We start from the raw sequence: 16,257 nt of genomic DNA, 5'->3' as shown, positions 1-16,257 counted from the left end.
AACAATTACTTTCTCTCTCTCTCTCTCTCTCTCTCTGCTGGAAAACAGGCAACGCAGATTTGATTCTTTTCAGATTAGTTTTACGTATGTAAACAACCTGAAAAAAAACAGTCGTTTGAGTTTCTGGCAAGATCCTTCTGGATATTACACGTTACTGTAGTAGTCTATCAGATTCTTTTGTACGAATTGGTATGTAAAGGTCGCTATTATTTATACTGGCCGGCCTGTGTGGCCAAGCGGTTCTATGCGCTTCAGTCTGGAACCGCGCGACCGCTACGGTCGCAGGTTCGAATCCTGCCTCGGACATGGATGTGTGTGATGTCCTTAGGTTAGTTAGGTTTAAGTAGTTCTAAGTTCTAGTGGACTGATGACCTCAGATAGATGATAAGTCCCAGAGTGCTCAGAGCCATTTGAACCATTGATATTCATTGTTGTCCGTTTTAATCTGTACTTCATCTCTATTTTATTTGCCTGTAGTGGAACTGTATATCTGTGATTATTTCATGCAGTAATCGTAAAGTAGCGGTCACCACCTGCTTTTCGCAGTTAACAATTACTAATGTCATCAAAAATTTATTTTTAAATTAACTGATTATTCGTTATTTTAACTTTTTTTTCTTTGCCATACATTGTATCGAAATACTACTCACACACAGTGGTTCTCCACTCACACAATTCTAAAACAACAGACACCGCGTGGTCTACACGAACATCAATTTCAAATTCATTGACTCTCTTAAGAAATCGCAGGAGTGTTTTTCTATGGTGAGAAATGACTGGAGACAATTGACATGAAGTGGGCGCCTTTATAAAAGAACGGTGTTCAATAACGTTCTCTCTCGAGAGTCACTTTTCCTGAAACAGGTAACTGTGAAATGTTTTCTGATAGAAGTAAAGTCCTGATAGATTTAATTTCACATCAACGGCTTCTTTACCCTTAACCATAAAGTTCATTGTAAGATCTGAATTTCAATTCAAACCTTTCAGCATACGCCTAGTTGTATAAAAACAAAAAAAAAAAAGTACTGGTCCTTTGCGCTCCAAAATGGATTATTTAATAGCTTCACCTGTGAGGTAATGTATTTTAAAGCTTTACCTGTAAGTACATTAAAGAAAGTAAGTGATAAATTCATCTTAACGTTTCCATGTAATTTAGAGAAATATGTTAAAGATGATATACATACGGGAAATGGCGTTTTTATGCTATCTTACTATTTGTCACGCAGTTTTCCGTCGAATTTACTGGCGAGGCCATTCGATATACTGACAGTAATGAAACTTATTAATCCTCGGTAACATTCATTACTTCCCTGTTCGTAATTTATTTTATTTATTTACACGTCTAGTTCCCTAGGACAAAATTGAGGAGCGAATCTCCAAGGTCATGGAACGTGTCAGTACATGAAATTACAACATAAAAGTAATAACAAACAAAATAAAATGTTTATGAACCCCAAAAAAGTCAAGCCATAAGTTTAAGTAAACGCAATCAACAATATAGCATAGGAATCAGCTTAATTTTTCAAGGAAACCCTCAATAGAATAGAAGGAGCGACCCATGAGAAAACTCTTCAGTTCCGATTTGGAAGCGCGTGGAATACTGCTAAGACTTTTGAATTCTTGTGGTAGCTTATTGAAAATGGATGCAGCACACTGCACACCTTTCTGCACAAGAGTGCGAACCAAATTCAGATTGGATTTTTGCTGAGTATTAACTGAGTGAAAGCTGCTAATTCTTGGGAATAAGCTGTTATGTTAACAAGAAACGACAGTAAAGAACATATATATTGAGAAGCAATGTCAAAATACCTAGACTACTGAAGAGGGGTCGACAAGAGGTTCGCGAACTTAGCTCCACTTATTGCCCTAACTGCCCGTTCCTGAGCCAGAAATATCCTTTTATAATGGGAAGAGTTACCCCAAAATATAATACCATACGACATAAGCGAATGAAAATAAGCAAAGTAGACTAATTTTAGTGTCGAACGATCACTTACTTCAGATACCGCTGGAGTAGTAAAAATGGCAGCATTAAGTCTTTGAACACGATCCTGAACGTTGGCTTTCCACGACAATTTACTATCTATCGGAACACCTAGAAATCTGAACATCTCAGTTTCACTAATCATATGCCCATTCTGTGAAATTAAAACTTCGGGTTTTGTGTTAGAAACTATAATGACTGAATCTTACTGTGATTTAGCATTAGCTTATTTTCTACAAACCACGAACTTATGTCATGAACTGTACTATTTGAAACAGAGCCGGTGTTGCACACAACATCCTTTACTACCAAGCTAGTGTCATCAGCAAACATAAATATTTTAGAATTACCCGTAATACTAGTGGGCATGTCATTTATATAAATAAGGAACAGGTGTGGCCCCAAGACTGATCCCTGGGGCACCCCCCCCCCCATCCCCATTTGGCCGTACCCCGCTCAGACCCCAGATCACAGCCATTCTCAACGCTGTGAATAATGATCTTTTGCTACCTGTTGTTAAAACAAGAGGTGAACGAATTGTGAGCTCCACCCCGTATTCTGTAATGGTCCAACGTCTGGAACAATATTATGTGAGCCACACGATCAAACACCTTAGTTAAATCGAACAAATATGCCTAGCGTTCGGAACCTTTTGTTTAATCCATCCAGTATTTCACAGAAAAAAAAGAATATAGCATTTTCAGTTGTTAAACGACTTCTAAAGCCGAACTGTTCATTTGATAGCAAATTATGCGATATAAAATGACCAATTATCCTTATGTACACAGCCTTTTCAATAACTTTAGCAAACACTGATGCCACAGAAACAGGTCGAAAATTGTGTACATTATCCCTTTCTCCTTTTTTATACAGCAGCTTTACTGCTGAGTACTTTAATCTTTTAGGAAACTGGCCGTTCTTAAAGGAAAAATTACAAATGTAGCTAAGTACAGGGCTAACGTGTGCAGCACAGTACTTCAGTGTTCTGCTAGGCACTCCATCATATCAATGAGAGTCCTTAGTCGTCAGTGATTTAATTATTGACTCAATCTTCCCCTTGTTAGTAGCGCAGAGGAGTATTTCAGACATCTGTCTTGAAAAGACATTTTCCACGGGAGTTATGATTCCCTGTAGAAACTAAGTTTTCATTTAATTCACCAGCAATGTTCAGCAAGTGATTGTTAAGTACTATACATATATCTGACTTATCAATAACAGAAATATTTTTACTATGAACTGACTGTATTTCTGTCTCTGTATTCCGGACTGAACCATGGAACGTCCAAAAGCTTCGGTGCTGTGTGTTTATTCACTGACAACGACTTTTGGTCACGTGACAATCTTCAAGTTTCAGATTAACACTACATCAGATTAACGGAATTTTACTTCTGGTGAAATAGATAATAATGTTTCCCGTTGCAGCATCTGTCACGTATATACATGCATCTGTTGTCTTACAATCTTTCCATTAGCCACCTAGTCCAAAACCCGACGGTCCATTGCAGCGTCCAGCAAACTACTAGGTCACTGTTTACAGAAAGTATCTAATATTCTGAAGAACAATTCCTCTGTAAATTTAACTTAGTCTGGCGCCTAGGTAATTAATAACTTATTCACACATATACAGATCATTTACAAGTGTATTAGACATTTAAACTTAATATAACAATAAAATGTAATTAAAAACTTGGAATTAAACTTTGTTAAAAGTGAAGAAATTTTTATATGTATAGTTTCAAAAGAATTTATAGGGTGATCCAAATGGTTGCACAAAACTTCAAGAAGTTGACAGAGGATTCGAGATACTAATTGTTGTTCATGGCATCCCATAACCTTTGTTGCTTCAGGATTACTTCCAAGATCTTAAGTTCTTACGCCACAGTTGTATTTTGACTCCTGTATCAACTCTTTCAATGTGTGCGCATCCTTTTGAATTGACCTGTTTATAAGATAATTCAACCAAGTTGTTTACCTCATCTCTTTTATCACTAGTTTAAGATAGCGTAATTCTGTTTTCACTCCGATGAACTGAGAAAAACTTCTCACTGAATGATGCATACTCTCTCGTCATATCTATATTAATTACAGAGATATCGATGTTAATACAGCTTTTTAAAAAGGAGCGTAGCAGTTTTTGCTGCTAGTTTCGTAGTTCTAAAGGAGACAAATTCAACGGCGTTACACTCTTCAAAATCCGAACCCTGGTTTTGGAGAAACTAACATACGTAGAACTTGGGGTATCCCCGTGTTGAATATGAAAGCAAGAAAGGTCTTTAGCGGATCTTCGTGATCTCATACCCAAATAAGGAAATACGTCATGTCGGGTAAGGAGGAAACAGAACGTTGCACTGCCGCGATGACGGTGGGAAAGGGGCACTGTCTGTGTCGTTCACGTAAGTCGAATGCTGGTTAGTTTCAAAAAATAAATAAATAAAGCAGCCCTGGAAAAATTAGATATCTTAATTCTTCACAGTGAATGCGTAAGAAACTCAGAGGACAGTGAGTTTTACGCACAAAGGTGTCGAACTAGAATGACAAACCAGTGAATGTGCAAAAAATTGTTATTGGAAGGGCACTGAAATATGATGCAGGATAAAAAGTGAAGGCGTTACCAGTTGGTCTGCAAGTTCACCTGATTTGACGCAGTTGAACTTCTGGGTGTTGACACAAAGATGAGGTCTTTGCACTAGTTCCGACGAGCCAATAGGATTTAAAATATCACATTGTTGCAGCATATGCAGTGATATCGAAGAAATCTTTTTCGTCTGTCTGGAACCCCTTGCACCTACCACTGTGAAAACAGTATTAGGATATCTTAAACGGTTCAGCCGATAATGCCAAAGCTAATGTTACACGTTTTCTTCACTTCTCATCATTAGTCACCGTACACGCTGAGTGCAGTCCAAGTAATTGTTCTTCGGTACTGTGTTCACATTTTATGCACTAATAGACGTAATGCAATGTACGATTTACAATTTCTTATTTTACTGATCTTGCTGATAAAACTAACAAGCACACTTTCAACAACTTCAATATTTTTTACGTAGCAGGATGCGTAGGTCTTCTTGGGCTAAAAATCATAGATGCACACACGTCGACGTGGTGTGGTACAGTACAATGTTAAAAGTGCCTTTTGTGAAAAATCCATATTACTGAACGTCAGGTTGCTTAACAGGTGCTGAGATCTAGTCTGTAAACAAGTCTGCTTCGCACAGCATCTTAAGCACCGTTCTTTCCATCTTACATACACTGACCGTCCTTCAACTTCTTTTCGAGTCGCTCCCACGTCATAAAGGTATCGCCTTCCTAGATTTATTTAATATTTCAATCTGAGTGAATAAAAGACAGAGATTCTGATGCTTCGATGTTAGTAGTAATTATTTGAAGACTACCGCTTCTTGATAGTCGACCCGTATTGTTATTTATAAATGGGAATGACATTATAATACACATACCTGAAGTCACTCTTCACTTGTTTGGAATGAAGTTTGAGACCTCCCACACTAAGAAAACTTCATCGTTACTTTGTTTTTCCATTATCTAAGTCTCATAATTACCATATTAAAACGTGGACATCTGTAATTCACGGTAGAAATAAGAAAGAAAGAACATCTAAGATGAAAAACCTGAACTCATCTCATAATGACATTTTTTATTTCACGTGTCTGACTCTGCTATTTTTTTTCGTTAGCTTTCGCCTATATTGTTTGAATGCAACTCCACCAATACGTCATAGAAAGGTAGCTCCAACGAATGTGAAGTTACCTTACAAAATTTCAGCACTGTGTATGTGTTGTTTTCATTTATGTAGTATTGTGTAATCTTACAGTTGTAACGATAATTATTTCTAAAGAATTAAAACATATTCAAAATCATTCTGACTGGATCAACTGTTGATTCTTGGTGAAACATTGTAAATTAATTAAAGAAACATTGTTTTTTGCCTTGTTTCACAAAGTTTATCTTGGTGACTGTACAACCGAGAATCGGATCGTAAGCCCGTTTTCAAGTACATTACTGACTCCAAAGCTAAAGTGGCAAAGATAAACATGATGATAAGCAAAGATAAACAGCTCTCCTTAATGTATCGATCCTTGGCATAATATAAAATTGTTTCAATACCATTTTTTTCACAAATTATATATTGAATTATACAATTCAGCTATTACACGAACATGCCTAATCATACCTAGGAATAAACTTATGCATCAGCCTATTAATTTTTATGTACTCGTGGACTGAGGCCCAAAGTTTTACTGCTGTTTATGAGTTATGATGTCATCTAAGAGAGGCGAATAATTGAATTGGGTATGCTTTTTTAATACTATCTGTGGGGACGTACACTTCTGCTTTTTAGTTTCTATAATTTCTAACTGCTGAGTTTTGCCCATTTTTCCTCTTTGTGAAAGACTTCTACATCTGTTAAGTATTTGTGGCTTTTGTTAATGCAATATCCTGAAGAGAATGAATCAAGCTTCCTCAATCTCCGGCTTCTACGCTCTTCTTTAAGCCTGGTGCAGATTGACCTCCTAGTCTGCAGCAAGATTGAGACTCTCGGCATATGATCTATAAACCCCACTTTTTGTGATGGCTGGTTGTTTGTCTTTTGCATTGAACAAGCAACTACCTATTTCCAGAGGGACATAGAAAAGTACACTGAAACCCTTTGCCTTCAAAATGTTACTTATCCTGTTTGATCTTGATCAAAGACTTCTTGGGACACGGGGATAGTAAAGACATTGGGGATCACATTTGTGGCAAATACGAACCAGCGGCACACTAATATGAAGGTCAGCATGGAGTTAGGGGGACCCAGCATACATTTCCTGAACATTAGCTTAAAGACAGAAGACGGCAACCATAAATTTAAAACTTAGCGAAAAGACTCCTTCACTGACGCATTCATTCCGGCTTCCTCCTAATATCCTACAGCCTACAAACATGCAGCTTTCCTCCATGTGATCCGCCATCTCCTTTCTATCCCCATGTTCCAAGAAGACTTTTACCAGAAACTTAAAACAATAAAAACAAAAGCCACAAATAATGCATTTGATTCCAACACTGTTGACAAATTTCTTAGCAAAATGATGAAGAAGCAATGCAGATCCCCAATTAAGGTCACAGACGAAGTGGAAAAAAAATGGTGCACATTACCTTTTATAGGGAAAACGTCATACAATGTAAGTAACATTTGGTGGGCAAGGAGTTTCTCTATGCTTTTCTATGTCCGTCAGACAATAGGCAGTTGCTTGCTCAATACAAAAGACAAACAACCAGCCATCACAAAAAGTGCGGTTTATGAGATAATATGCCGGGAGAGTCAATCTTGCTACATTGGACAGACTGGGAGGTTTAAAGAACATCATAGAAGCTGGAGATTGAAGAAGCCTGATTCATCCATTGCGGAACATTGCATTAACCAAATACCACAAATACGTAACAAATAGAGAAGTCTTACACAAAGAGGAAAAGGGGGCAAAACTCAGCCATTAGAAATTCTAGAAATTAAAAAAACATGTGTACATCCTCAGACCTACTATTAAATCAGCAAATCCAATGCAGTTAGTCACTTCTTTTAGAAGATATCACATCTCCTAGACAGAAGTAAAACCTTGGGTCTCAGTCCACGAGTGGATAAAAATTTCTAGGCTGATGCATAACTTTATTGCTTGGAATGTTTGGTCGTGTTAGTGTAGTTGCTGAATTGTGTAATTCTGTACGTAATTTGTCAAAAAGTCCTCACTGAAGTAATTTTACATTAAACCAAGGTTCGAACAATTAAGAATTTGAGACGCTTATCTTTGTCTTGCCATCATGTTTATCTTTGGTATCATTACCATACTTGAAAATGGGCTTATAACCCGAAACCAAGGTTGTACAGTAACCATAATAAGCTAATTCAGGGATTATCATGATATAAATATTGTTGTGTCTAAAAGCGCAGGTGCGGGGCGAAGTTTTCTAGAGATACGGGTGAAATATGGGTATGAATATGTGCAGAATATGTTAAATATATGTGAAATATATGTGACATGTGCGGACGTGGGAAAACCCATGGGTAAAAAGCTCCTCCTAAGTCCCTGGGTGGATTTCAACCAAACTTGGTATCCATATTACCTGCTATCTGGTAACAAATAATAAGGACCAGCAACCTTCTACCTGGATGGGTGTAATAGCATGGAGAGAGAAAGGGGAGACGGACAGAGAAAGGAAAGATGAGGAGATGGACAGAGGGGGGGGGGGGGGGGGAGTAGATGGACAGAAGGAGGTGGCAGGAGGAGATGGACTAATAGGAGACTGGAATAAATACATACCAGGTATGCAATAGTTCTGTGCATAAGAGGGCGTAGGCACATTTCCTTTATAGAAATTCAGATTCGACTATTGTGCTGACAGCTATTCAATTTCTTGTCCAAACACGTTTCAGCACATTTACCCCCTCATGAGTGGGAACTTTGATTCAACTCTGTAAAGTGTAAACATGTTCAGGCATAACAATGAATAGTTGTTTGCATAACAGATGGACCTCAGTTCCTATAAGTTTGTCTGAAAATAATCTGTTATTAGATTTTCAAAACCAAACGCTGAAGATTTTCTGTGGTTCAAACGGCATAGTCCAGATTAGCTACCCGAATTTTTTATGCATTCTGCGTACAAAATGCAATCATCAGCTCTTCTGGATGCACTAAAAATTTTCTATGAATCATAATGAAAAAACGTAAGAAATCACACATGAATATGGTAATTCAGCACTACCCCTAACTGGTAGTCATGCGTTTGCACTTGACCATCGTATCATTGAACAGCTAAAATTTAAAATAAGGTGTGATCAATGGCTTTAAACTTGTCCGGATTCGTCTTGAACTGTCAAATATCCACTTTATGATAGGGAATTTATGTACAAGTTATAAGGAGTTCAAGAACTTAGAAAGAGAAAAATATGTGCCTATGTTGCCAGCAGTGTCAAAGCAGCGAATGCGCAGCTTAGAATATGTAAATGAAAAACAAGACAATATCAAGACGAATGTCATAATCTATGAGTGTTGACTGAAGCTGTTGAATCATGAAAAAAGGAGTGAGGGACAAGAAGCAGCGAAGGAATGAACTGTTCTCATGCTATAGCCTAAAAACTTTAAAAGGATAGGTATAGTCTGTTTGCACACTGAAGAAAGAACAAGTGAGTCTCCACTCTCTCTGCCCCATCATAACACAAGAAGCACCTACAGGTAGTTTCACAGAATTACACCAACCCCTACTTAAATCAATGGCGAAGCAGTGCGCAGACACGCCAGTGGAGTGTTTACCTTCCATTATATGTGTTAGCACAATATCAGAAATATTAACTAAGATAACAATGGAAGAAAGGCATACGACTTGTGTCTGCCTAAATCACTGCATGCCGCACTGCGCTGCGAGAAAGGAAACTGACTCTCATGCATACTGTATGGCAGCTTCAACGTTCTTTCGATAAAGGTCGCTTCCCCCACCACAAACATAGCTCGCCCTTCAGCTTACAAACTATACGACGATTGCTTCTGTTTATTCCGATACCCTTTAACACTGCTACAGCGTTAATTGGAATCCGCCGGCGTCTTGTGAGGCTCCGGTCGCAGAGTACGTCGTGCGCTCTGCGCTACGGTGGCGCGCTGCGGCGCGCCGCCGCGCCTGGCGAAGCTGGTATTTTCAGGACGGCTACTAGCTCGCGCTGGTAGCCCGGCCCACCGACCGCCAGCGCCGGAGAGCTCGTCACTTCAGCGACAAGTGAAGTCAGTTTGAAGCGCGCTCCCGGTGCGCGTGGTCGTGTGCACGCGCTGCGCAGCGCACCTTGCGAGGAGACTTCGACGCGCGGTTAGGCGACGAACTCGTCGAGCTCCGTGATTTACAGTGTACCCGTCCTTGGTAGTAAAAGTCAGCGGATAGTTCGCTTCCGTGGTGGTGCAACGTTCCGCGGAAGATTTAGCAAAGTAACAGGTTCTGTCACAACACCACACATTGTTGTGTGCAGTAGTTCTGTGTACCTTTAAAGCCGGCACAGAAGGGAACAAATTCCGTAGCTTTGTTTAATTTTTCTTCAATATGGAGTTGATAAACGTAGTGAGAAGTTTTACTGTTTCTGTGTGTCAGTGATAGAGAATCGAAGCCGTTTTACATTATTTATTATTATAAGTGAAATGTGTCAGTGCATATTACGATTTCCAGTCTGTAGTTTCTTTCATGATTAATGACAAGCGTTAATACTATTTCTGTGCACCATTCACAACGAAATAGTGCCACTGAGTATACCGTACACGATCAGTGATTATTTCGTTTGTGCTGTTATTTTGCAATTTGGTTGGTGAGTAACGTGAAGTGTTTCAGTTGAGGTGTGATCGTTTCAGATTGTGTTCTTAACACGATCGAGCATTTACCGAAGACCGTGTACCCACTGTGTGTACCGTAGGAAGTGTAATTCTCCGCGACGTGTTCTAATGCCTACCGTGTGTCAGTGACCTCTGAGCAATCAGAAAATCGTTAAGTGTAGTGTTGTGAGCGGCCAGTAATGCTTTCTGGCGATGGCTGCAGACAACAGTGGAAGTGGTGGTGGCTTGCTGATGTGCCGTCACTGGTGGAAAGTGTGTTGGTTGCACGGCGACCAGTCAAAGTACTACCGCCAGCTGTATGGACGGAGGGCAGCTGTCGTCACAACGCGACCGCAAGCGCGTCACCAACTGGAGGATGGCTCACCGAGCACGGAACACGATCATGGTGACGTCACTCTGCCCGGCAGCTCGCACGACCATGAGTAAGTCCATAAATTTCTGATACAAAAACTGAAAAAAAGGTGTCTTCTCTGTCTCGTCAGTTCTAGAAGTTTCTGTAAGTGTCAGTAGGATGATAGTCGCAACTACTTAGAAATTCACATTTAGTCACAAATACGTTTCATTGCGCTGCATTACGATTTTTGATGCTTGTAGTCCCATCTACTTGCGTCTTGCGTGTAGACTCCCTTTCTCTTGAGCGAGACGAACTCGTGAAAATATGCACTGCATTTTGCTCACGGTGCAAGGATGTATAAATAGAACTAAAGCATTTCACTGGTGTGGAACACTATCGAGTTTGGCAACAACGAAGCTTCGTAGTCGATGTCAAGGGTGTAATCTGTACTGATATTTCTATTATTGCTGAGTTTTTAATACGGTATGGCGTTACAACAAGCGTTAAAAATAACACATTTCTCATATGTTTTGTTTTTCCCTCATTTACCATTTTTTCGCAGTTTTTGATGCGCGTTTTTCAAGATCCAGTACACGATCTCTGAAGTCAGCAGAGTACGTACCGAAGAAAAGTACATAAATAAAAGCAGCAAAAGATGGACTCTTTCTTCTCGAATGCATTGTACAGTACTAGAACAGTACTGGAGTGATGGCACTTTGTTTTTAGGGTCTTACTGTGTGTTCAGCGTACTAACATATAAATTAGGATAACATTAAATGCTGTTATGGGAGCTGGTGACTGTAATCATGTTAATTGATCTGATGTACCTGACACACTCTCCGCCTTCGCGAAAAGATTTTTCCGAGTGAATGAGTTCTCTGTTAGAGCAACTTGCTTATTAAGACATTCTGTTTAACAAGCAATAATCCACGTGGTACGACGTCGTGGAGCATGAAATATAAACACACTCACGCACACACATTTCAAGGGCTGTAAGTAACGTTTTCATGCATTTCGCGACATCATCATGCACCCGAAGTAAATAAACGTGAACGAATACCGCTTCATAATTCCTCCTGGATCCCAGCGAGTAGTCACGCTTCCGGTTTCCACAGAGGGCAGCTTAGCGGGGCGCGCAGTCACCGCTGTGTTAGCCATTCCGGGAGCGTTGCGCATGACTTGAGATATATCTGTGGCAGACATGCAATTTCGCTCGTGGCGGTAAACGTTGCGCTCGGTTGCTGCTGAGCTCGCGCTACTTTCCCTTTGCAAGGTCCAAAACCGTTCGCAGAGATTTATATGCCCCTGCTCTTTACTCCCAGTATTGTTACAACACTCTATTGATATAGTGCTAAGTGTTAAAGGTTTCGTGCTCTGGATGGAACTACACCTTAAATCACGTCGAATGCTATGCTGGAAGGTCAACTAAAATTATTTTTCCTATGGTATACATCCGTGTGTGAATGTATAGTGAACTTGAAAGTGCAGTAATCTCACGTAATCTCAACTTTCTTCAACGTTTAACAATGGAAACTAACGTGTAATCTATAGAACTCGTTGATTTCCGTCGATAAACCGTCCTTGTGTATGATTTTCAGAGATTTCAGTAATCTCACGTAATCTCATCTTCTTCAACGTTTAGCAATGGAAACTAACGTGTAATCGATAGAACTCGTTGATTTCCGTCGATATACCGTCCTTGTGTATGATTTTCAGAGATTTTAGCTGAACACTGCTGAACAGGTCGGCGATCTCAGCAGACATTCTATAGCGCGGTTACTCGCCTGTACCAAGCCGTTTCAGTAGTGTTCAAACACAAACGCTAAATATGTTTCTTTCAAATATCGGTGACGGAAAAGAGAAACGGCTTTGCTACCGTCTTATTCGCCCCTCCGTGCGACAGTCGACCGTGGAACATGGACTATTGTAATCTCTGCATGAACAGGCCCCATATTTATCTAACCTGCCCGCCCTTGTGAACCAGTTGTGCAGTGTTACACAATACCCAGAAAGTTAGTAATTAGTGCGCGTGAGTTATCTGGTCGTTTTATTTCTGCTCGTGACACCGCTGTCAAGTTAATAACTAATATCCTTTCTGGAACTTAATAGCGTGAGATAACCTGTTAGACAAGATTGCACGTGATACAGGGCATATTGCTGCAGTGACAGAGCACGAAGACGGGAGGGTTGAAGCGAAGGCAGTAGGGGAGGCAGTGGCCATGCGACAGAGCGGGAAAACATGCGCGTGACCAGAACTAATCTGTTTCTTCCTACGTTTGACCTACACGTTCGTTCCATTATGTTGCGTACAGTCACAACGTGAAACCAATTCATACACCGTGCCGGCAGCGAAACAGTGCATCAACATTTACTACTGAGTCACGACTGAAGTCAACACAGCAAACAGGGTAATCATAAGGCGCTGCCGAAAACGATGAGAGAACCCACTATACTTGCGCACCGAGTTTCTTAGGGTTCTGTGATACAGCTGGTTGCTGTTATTCGACGTAGAGCCACCTGAGGTGACTGTGGTACCCTGAGCCATATATCTGTGTGGATCTCTCAATTACGGCATCTCGTCACGAAGTAAACATCCCGTTGAGGAAAGGGGTAGGTGTGGACAGGCAGCACATAGATCCGGTTCAGCCCTTGGTTTCTGATAAAATAGTCTGTAATAAATCAGTGGTACCTCCAAAGCACCCCGTTTGATGTTTTAGGTAATGTAATCGAACTCTTCCCTCAGGAGAACATTTCCACTACTTCGATATGACAGATCTGGTTTGCTATAATACAACAGTTTCAACTATTGCACAATTTTTCATACGACAAAGAGGTGATAAATAACCGTAAATAAAGCACTTAAACCTGCTAAAAACATAATTTCTAAGCAAACCATTATTTTCTGTTAAAATTTCAAACGTCCTGTTGAAGAATATATGCAAGTCTTCAATTTTTCGTGTTCAAAGAAAGATTTCGAGATACCTGTCAGTCGCACCAAGAAAGTAATATAATTCATTCCTTACTTACTAGTTCCAATTGTACTGTGCCACCTGTCTTGTTTACTTGTCAATCTGCTCGCTCTCACGTATAATCAGTGTGTTTTGGTTCTGTGTCTCATCGCTGTTTCTGTTTCATAAGCAAATTAATAACGCTTTACACAGTTTTATGAAATACACCACAGAAATGCTTCTTAGATCAATGGCCTCAGCAGTTGTACTACCGATGCGTCGAAATTTAGCTGATTACGTACTTGTCATCTCTGGGAACTACCTATCGAGAGACGATTTGAAGACTTTTCTGCTCGCAAAAGTGAACAGACAGCTATTGCAGCACTAACGTACCCACGATTTAAAAACATGATCCATCTGTATTTCTCTCGTTTACAATAAAATTGTGATATACAGTAGCCAAACAAATGTCGAAGTTATCGGTTGACGAGTCTGGACATAATGTTGTAATACAGAAGGGAATTCATTTTTCGGGTCTGAATCTGATTCGATAGCTAAAACTATCATGAGAACACAACAAAGTTATTCATCAGAATCTCGAGGAGAATAGACCTTTCCCAATTTTTTTCTGAACAGGATAGTGGTTTGCAAGTGTTAGATCGTTGTTCTGAAATTAAAGCATCTATCGGGCGCGTTCTCTCATGTGACACCATAAAAAACCATTCAGAATCGAATAAACTTCATTATGAGATGTTTGAAAATAGAACTGCCATGAAAACTAATGCCACTATGAGAAACCTTCCAAAATCAAATAAACTCGTAGACGAGATGCATGAAAATAGGTTTGTTCTGAAAGCTAACGTAAGATCAACAAAAATAACCTCTGTTTTTTAAATAACAAAGAACTGGAGAAGCAACGTTTTTGGATTTGAAATTTATCTTTTCTTCTTTTGACCTCTTTACTCCCAATTGACAAATAAAAGTTTTTATTCGTGTTAATGCACAGTTGTTTGAATAAATGTTTTTATACGTCATTCAACATCATTCCAATAATTTTTCCTGACTGTGTCATAATAATAATGAAAATGTAGATGTGCTGAGAAGAAAATCTATTCTGATCTTGTTCTTGGCGCATTACTTCTCTGTGAGTGCATGTGGTTTTCACCTCTCGCACCTGTTGGATGTAAGGTCCGCCAGTTATGCAAAACACTGTTTTTTTCCAAGTTCCCAAACATGTTTCAGCACCTTTGTTCCATCATCAGTGGGTTTCTGTTTTATTTAATATTTACATTTGGTTTGCATAGTTATGTAGGACCACTTGCGTATTATTTCTTACAGGTAGCTTGTCATGTTTTTATGTGGCAATCCCTTTTTTCTCAGAATCCTAATGAGGTGTTGTGAAGCACACGTAAATATAGCACATATCTCCGAAACTATAGTTACCACCCCTGGCAAGTTCAGAATCAGTTGAATTTTGACGCGTCTTTACGTTAACTTCTAGGGTGCTTCCGTGCATCTCTTCTTCGTTTTCTCCAGTTCATGGATTAAGTATTCTTGCCCGTTACGACTTCTCAGTTGTTTTCACCGCGTCCTGGAGTCTTCCTCAACCTCTACTTTCCTTCGGCATGTAATCCAGGCCTACATTGAGAAACCCGGTACTTTCGATTCTTTGTAGGCGATCGGTCCAATTCTGTATATTATTTATTATTTTACTCGTATTATGTGCTGAGTTTTTAAATTTGATAATTGCTCTAAAATGTTGCCTAGAACAGTTTCTCATCCGACTGGATCCATCCCTTGTTAAGTGAGATTTTAAAATTGTAAGATATACAAAGATTATTTAAAAGATACATAGTTTTCTATAACTGTGTCTCATTTATTTGGTAACGCAATTTTCGTACATCAACAAAGTATTTTTGTGTTAAGAGACCTTAAAGCTGTGTAAAGCGTTAATAAATCACTTGTGCAACTGAAACCGAGCTGAGTGGCATAAACAAACGCGAGTTGTACGTGAGAGGGTGATGACTGAGAGGCAAACAAAAATTGTGGTGGCGCAGTAAGTTATTCGTTACTTACGTTACTAATAATAAATAACATATACAATGTCACAAATTTCCAGCCAACAGGTTGCAAATAGAATTAAAATTCCTTAACTAGTTTTCAACGCCAACCAGGGACGCCTTCTTCAGAAGAAACTGTTACCTTACATGTGGTTAAAAGGGAATTTGAGCGACATCGCTCTAGTCAAAACATTAAAACCACATTTAAAACATTTTCCACCTGAATATATAACAGGTCTAGACAAAATTTTAAAACAATATATGACTATGCCACTAAGGGCACTACAGTGGTATAGGACACGAGTAAGTAACAGCTGGAAATTTGTGACATCGTAATTAATTACGGTTTCTGATCACAGGCATTTTCAAAACATTAAATAACAAATAACCATTTATACTCCCAGACTGGAATGATCCTCTTATCCTCAGATTTACTCGCGAATGAATTTTTTGAATTACTTTTCTTTATTCGACTAATTATCTCAGGAACATTGTACGCAGATCACATTTTATCGACCACGTCCACACCTATTTTCATCTACATCTACAACTACGTGATTACTCTGCTATT

Source organism: Schistocerca americana, chromosome 5 (genome assembly GCF_021461395.2).
Source record: "Schistocerca americana isolate TAMUIC-IGC-003095 chromosome 5, iqSchAmer2.1, whole genome shotgun sequence".
Classification (NCBI taxonomy): Eukaryota; Metazoa; Arthropoda; class Insecta; order Orthoptera; family Acrididae; genus Schistocerca; species Schistocerca americana.
The sequence above is the reverse complement of the archived record's forward strand: the minus strand, read 5'-3'. Positions refer to the sequence as shown.